Here is a 6699-nt window from a genome sequence, read left to right on the forward strand (position 1 = left end):
CTGTAGGGCGCAGGCTCAGTAGTTGTGGTGCACGGGCTTCGTTGCTCCATGGCATGTGGGATCTTTCTGGAACAGGGATCAAACCTGTGTCCCCTACATTGGCAGGCAGATTCTTAACCACTGAGCCACCTAGGAAGTCCCTGCTTTTATTTCTTTTGCCTTGGGAGACTGATCTAAGAAAATATTGCTACGATTTATGTCCAAAAATGTTTTACCTATGTTTTCTCTAGGCGTTTTGTGGTGTCATGTCTTCTATTTCGTCTTTAACCATTTTGAGTTTTGTGTCTGGTGTGGGGAGTGTTCTAACTTCACTGACTTAGGGGAGGCTGTCCAGCTTCCTCAGCACCACTTGCTGAGGAGACTGTCTGTTCTCCATTGCTTGTTCTTGGTCCTGGCACTTGGAATGCAGCTCAGAGAGGTGGAAGGCCCTTGGCATCCATCATGAAAGATCCCACGCGAGCTGGGAGTATCCTGACCTGAGGGGCCTGAGGGGTTGGGATGGAGGCCCACGTGTCCTTTTCACAGAGGCCTTTTTGGGGTAAAATGCTTCTTCTGCTTGTCCTTGTCCCTGGGATGGCCAAGCTTTCATCACCATTACAAATGAAGGAAAGACCTCTCGTAAGGAACACGTCTCGCTGGTCGGGGAGGGTCTCGGAAGAGGGCTGGGCCGCGCGGCCCGTCCTCTTGTGCTGGAATGTGACTCCCGACGGGGCTCTGAGATTGGGAGAGTGACTGGGAACCCCGAGTTTCCAGCTACCCTGCTCAGAAGAGAGCTTTGGCTATTGACAAAATGCATTTATCCAAGTTTTTACAGCCAGGGTGGATCTGAGAGAGGGATCCAATCAGTGTATGTCATGTAGGGAGCCCCGCTCGGCTGCTTCAATCATGGGGGCTCCTGGTGAGATGGGGGGGCTGGATCGGGAAGTTTCAGGAAGCCTCCGAACCCCTGGTCCCTGAGATGTGCTCAGAGAGGAGCTGGCCCCTGTGCCGCTTGCCCACAGGCGTGGAGTGTCTCCTATCCCAGCTGGCTGGGCTCCGCGCTGCTCTGGGCATGCGTTGTCTGGATGGCCCGGGACCACCGCCACCTGGCCCTGCGAAGCTCACCCTTCCTGGTCGGCTATGCCAACCTCCTGGTCCTCCTCAATTTCGTGGTGGGCCTCCGAGGGTCCCCGGAAGAGCTGTTCCCGGGGGTCCCGGGCTGGGTCCTCACCGACCTGGACCTCAAACCCTACCCACAGCCATGTCTCCACCTGGGTGCAAAGATGGGGCCTGGGGTGGGGATGGGGCCTGGGGATTTTCCATTGCAGAAGAGACCGCAGCACAGGGCTAGGGACGGTGGCGCACGGGCAGGGAGGGAGGCAGCGCTTGGGGCCTGGCCTCGGCTCCGCCCCCAGATCCAGGGGACCCTGTGTGCCTTTGTCTTCACTCTGGGCTTCAGATTCCTCCTCTGCAAGTTGGGGGGGGCAGCATGAACACCTCCACTCTGACCCCCGTTATCTCCAAGGGGCACAGGTGATGTGAGCCTGGGGCACAGCAGGCCGCGGAGGGACACGTCCCAGCTGTCCCCCGACACCCCTTCCACCGAGCCACTGTGGCTCAGGCACCCCAGACGACAGGGCTCCGCAAGAAACAGAAGGCTGTCTCCAGCCCTGGCCCCTGCGACGGGGTGGAAACTGGTGATTCGTCTCCCGGGGGGATGGCAGGTGAGCCGTAAAGGCTGTGCTCGTTCCCCCGCAGAGTCTCTGTGCGTCCGCATCCTGGCTGCTGCTGAGGCCGCGGGTCTCGGAGACGCGGAGGACGGTGGAGGCTGAGGAAGAGGCCTGGAGGGAGGACCCTGGGGAAGCGAGTGGTGAGGACCCTGGACGGCCCACCTCCTGCCCCTCTGCAGAACATTTATGTGCATGTTTTGAAGTTAACCATTTCCCCCAGGGATCCCAGAATCTTAGGGCAAAGTGAGGGAGCCCCCAGGCCCTTGCCCTGGCCCACTTTCGTCTGGCCCCCTGCTAGGTCTCAGAGGACACAGCTGTGGTCCCAGGTGACCTGGGTCACGCCCAGAAACACAGAGCAGGGCTCAAGGGCAGCCCACTGTCCAGGGGGCGCCCACATCAGGCAAGGGCTCTTCCGCGTTGGGCATTGTCCTTCAAGAGTTTGGATCTAGAGCTCTCTGGTCGCAGGCGGTGTATCTATATAGAGAGAGCCACAGCCCTCATCCTGAGAAGGGCCATCCCCCTGGGTGGTAGGGGCCTTTGTCGGAGGCTCTCCGATCCCTCGTGCTTCAAGAGTCCAGTGCCGCAGCTCTGGGCCCACTACCTCCCCAGCCGCTGGGCAGGGCCAGAAGATGGTGGGGGTGTCCGGCTGGCCTCTGATGCCACAGTCCCCTTGCTCCTGCCTCCCAGAGGCGTTTGACCTGCCGGCTATGCCAGCTCCCGTCGGAAGGGAAGAGGGGAGAAACCCCGAAGAAGCGACCGCTGCGACTAGTGCCCCAGAGATCAGCACCGTGGTTAGGAGCTGGGGAGGAGCTAGGAGAGGGCGAGAGAGCCGGAACTGGGGGCCCCGGCCCTGGCTACCCCCCGCCTCTCCCCCCTGCATGGGGCCCGGCGGCATCCTGAGGGGCGTGCTGGCCTCCGTCCTCAAGGGTCTCCTCGTCAAGCACTGGATCTGCACCTGTGCCGCCATGGTCTTTGCCGTCGGATTCACCGGCAAGGTGGTGGCATACAAGGTGGTCTGCATCTTCCTCTTCCTGTCCTGGGTGGCCTGGTACCAGGTAAACCCCAGTGGAACCCAAGCCCGCAGCCCCTGCCCCGCTTCCCCATCCCCAGGCCCCACCCCAGGCTGGCCCCACCTCCTGCTTTCTGACTTCTGGCCCCTGGTGGCTGTGACACGTGGGGTGGCCTCGGGGCTGGCGCTTTCCCTGGGGAGGGGAGGCCGGGATGCTCAGCTAAGCCTCCGACCTGGGTGCCCACTGCATTTATCAATAAGGCCACACAGCCTGATCCACAACCAGACACACCAACCCTTGTGCCAGACATGCGAGCGGTTCCGACACACAGGTGGAGAGACCGTGTGTGGACGGGAGACACAGACAGAGGGAGAGTTTGATTTCCAATATCACCCAGATTGCTCAATAAACAGACAAAAGTCCCAATGCAACGGCTTCCCGCCTCTCCAGGAGGGCCCTTCCCACGCTGTGCTTGACTTTTCTGCAGGAAACTTCACTAAAGGCCTGGGCTCCTTACTTTACTTTGGTGTCTCATTAAAACTTGCTTAGATCCTCGTATATGAGCAAGCTTGGGCAAAGATTTCTGTTGGAAAAAATGATTTTGCGTGGGGAGTTTTTCCTTGCAAGCTCCCCCCTGGACCTTCTGGTGGCGGCCGCCCCTGCCCTGTCCATCTCTAATCCCCGCAGCACTGTTCACTGGGGGCTGTGTCTGAATTGCAGATACACTATAATTCATGGAGAAGGATCCTGAAGTATTTCTGGATGGTTCTGGTCTCTTATTCCATGGCAGTCCTTCTCGCCATCTACACTTTCCAATTTCAAGTCATCACTGGATTTTTCAAGGAAACCCTGGGGGCGTCTGAAGAGCAGGGAGAGTCTGCCTCCTGACATGGGGTGGGGGGCCTCGCTCCTGCAGTTTGATTTGCTTAAAGGGCCCGGTTCTGCCAGGGTTCACGGCTTCCGGGATCAGTTGTGGTATCAGATGGAAAGCAGCCCCACATTTTCCTGGGTGGAAACTTGCAGAGGAGATAGAACAGTTAGTCACCAAAGGGCTACTTAGGTGGGCCCCACGGCAGCCTGAGAAGGCATGATGTCTCAGGCCTTGGGCTGATGTGGGGACAGGGCTTTTCTAGTTGGTTCTGTGTTCTCTGGGCATCTCCGCAAAGCTCCTAGCTCCTCCAGGTCTAGGGAGCTGCCTCTGCCAGCTCCGAGGTTCAAGGTCAGAGCTCCAAGTCCAGGGAGAAGGGACCCTTCGGGACTGCTGCCAGATAGCTCCTGCTCTGTCGGGGTCCCGGGCCCGCGGACTTGAAAGCCCAGGGTGTTCCCACCCCCACCTTGGGATCTCCCCAGACTCAGGCAAATCCCGTCCTCAGCTCGCAGTCTGCGTTTTAGCTGCAAGTCTGAGTTTCTGCCTAGAGCACGCATGCCAGATGGTCCCCTGAGAGCACTGGGCTTCCTCAGGTCACGTGAGCCCACCTGCCAAAGAGCCCTGTGGCCCAGAGCCACCCACCTACAGCTGGGAGGGTGCGGCAGGACTGTCTAGGGCCGGCAGCCTGTTTTCTCCACCCTGCACCCCCTCGGGGTGCGCCGTCGGGTGGGGGTGGGGAGGGCGGCTGCAGCGACTTGATGGCCCCAACATCCTTTGCTTCCTGGTGTGGCAGGCGGCGCTCTTTGTCCACAGTGCCTCCTCATGGACGTAAACTTTACCAGTCTGGGAGGCAGCTCACAGTCCAATTTGCCCCAGGGCGCTGGGAAGTCTCCTTCCTACGTCAGGCGCAGATTCTGTGGACTGGCCACCCACTGTGTTCACTGGGGATTGACAGGCCCTGCTGATCCTCTAAACGGGCTCGCCTGTCTTACGCGTCCATCATAGTGCAGGAGAGGTCTGCCCTGTCGCTTCTCCCCGAGCCCGGGGCCACACTGTCATCGTGATCCTATGCAGGGCTGCACGCACGGCTGTCACTACTGCTCTCCCGGCCCCTCAGGATCAGATACCACTTAGTTATCAAGAGAAAGGGCAGTGGGGCCTCTTAAGGAAGGCGTCTTTGTCAGGCAGGACCCAGGGCTGGGCTGCCTCTCGACCTTCGGGGCTGTCTCCCGTCTCATCTGTTCCAGGTTACACGAAGCGGGCCTGGAGCGATTGGACAAGGAGGAGCTGTTTGCTGAGGTCCTGCTGCCTGCTGTGCTCCTGCTGGCCTGCATCTTTCAACATCGGTACTTTAATGAAGACTTTCCGAAGACCACCAGCCTGCATAATAGCCCCATTAGATGGAAGGGCGCGTCTGACAGGTACTGCTGTCCCTGGGGTGGCATCTGGAGATTCTGCTGACGGCTCAGAGCCGGGCTCCACGCAGTGGGTGGGAGGAGGTCTACTTTCCGTGCACTGAGTCATCCACCTGTAGGTGTTCTTTTGATGATGGTGGTGGGGAGAGTCAGACCCCACGTGTCTCTGCAGGGCCCGCCGACAGGATGGGGACTTTCCTCTCCTGCCAGGGGCCTCGGGGCAGCAACGAGGCACTTTGTTTTTGCTGCGACTCTCGAAAGAGTCAGAGAGCTGCTCCAGGACAGCGCAGTCTGCAGGCCTGTAGGTCTGTTTTATTTTCATTTTTACTGTCTGTCCTCTGAATGGAGACGTTGGCTGTGAAACTTGGCTTTTAAAGTTTTCCTAACTTTTAGACTGAGTCACTAATAGGGTAGAATATTTTGCTGAATTCTTATTTTAAAAGGTGATGCGTGGCCAGAGCAATTTGCCTTCTTACTAAGAAAAATTAGGTGGGAGGCTGTGGCCTGCTTAAGGCCGGAGTCTGTTTTTCGGATCAAACTCTGCCGCACTCCTAACACGTTTCGTGAAAAAGTGCATAAAATACCACGGCTTGATTCCTTTTCTCCCCAGGGGTTGTAAAATATTCTTTTTTGTCAACATCACGTGGTTTGTTTTTGGTTTTTACGCGGCTTTGTTCATATCCAAGGTAGGGTGTGGAAGTTTTAAGGAAAAGGAAGGGTGCTGGGAGCCTGATGGTCCCCAGGGGGTTGGGAGGCCTCCCGGGGAGCCGTGCGCTCTTTTCTCCCCACCCCCATCCCTGGAATTATGCACAACACCAAATGAATGCCTGCTGAAGAGGGAGGAGACAACTTGGGGAGAAACGTTCTCTTTTGAGGCCAGCTGGGCCCCCCGGGTCCACTGGGATGGTGTGGAGGGGTGAAGATTTTCCGAGGCGGCTGGTGATGTTTGGGGACTGGGTTGCCATGGTAACATAATACGAGCACCAGCCCCCGCTGTACTTCCAACATAAGCACCCTGTGATCTGTCTCCCCCAGCAACAGGAAGGAAACCGAAGTACATCTCCTGCCAGACATGTGAGTGCCTCTCTTTAAAATTCCTCCCTCGAGGCGTGCCCTCCCGAGGGAGCTGACCCTCCCCGCCCTGCCCCGCGTTGGGTGCACCAGCCAAGCTACCCCTTGCTCAGTCACCCTGTTCCCAAGCATTCAGGTGTTGATCTCATTCTTGAAAAAAATGTCAGCAGAGAACGAATGGCCATCCCTGGGGGACTGACTAAGCAAATGACGGTGTGTCTCAGTGTCTCAGGGTGCCCTGAGACTGCTGCCGGGAGGAGGAGGCCGCCCGTGTGTACTGACCCAGAGGGAGCTTCAAGATCGATGGCCAGATGGCGAAAGCAAGGGGAAGGACTGTGTATAGAATGTGCTACCATTTGTCCGAGGACAAGAGATCTGCGTATACACACAGAGCGTATCTTTGGAAGAATGCAGAAGAAATCTGTCATGGTGCTTGCCTAGGGGAGGGAGAGAGAGGTGGGAAGGGGAGTACCTTTTCACTGTGTACCCTTTTGTGCCCTTTGAATTATTTTTTAACTGTGTGTATGCTTGGTCCAGTCAATATAATAAACGAGTAAGCTATTAAAAATTTATTAGTTTGCTGTTTAAATAAATCCAATGAGAAAGGAATACTTTTTTTTTTTTTT

General features: G+C 57.2%; 1 long non-coding RNA gene across 1 annotated transcript; it reads left to right on the forward strand.

Annotated features, from left to right (window-relative positions):
• The first annotated feature begins 4876 nt into the window (after positions 1-4876).
• Positions 4877-6418, forward strand: LOC130833370 (uncharacterized). Its single transcript, XR_009048458.1, has 3 exons — positions 4877-5008; positions 6038-6076; positions 6298-6418. It is a non-coding gene; the product is annotated as an uncharacterized LOC130833370 (long non-coding RNA).
• The last annotated feature ends 281 nt before the right edge of the window (positions 6419-6699 follow it).

This window comes from Hippopotamus amphibius, chromosome 12 (genome assembly GCF_030028045.1).
Source record: "Hippopotamus amphibius kiboko isolate mHipAmp2 chromosome 12, mHipAmp2.hap2, whole genome shotgun sequence".
Taxonomy (NCBI): Eukaryota; Metazoa; Chordata; class Mammalia; order Artiodactyla; family Hippopotamidae; genus Hippopotamus; species Hippopotamus amphibius.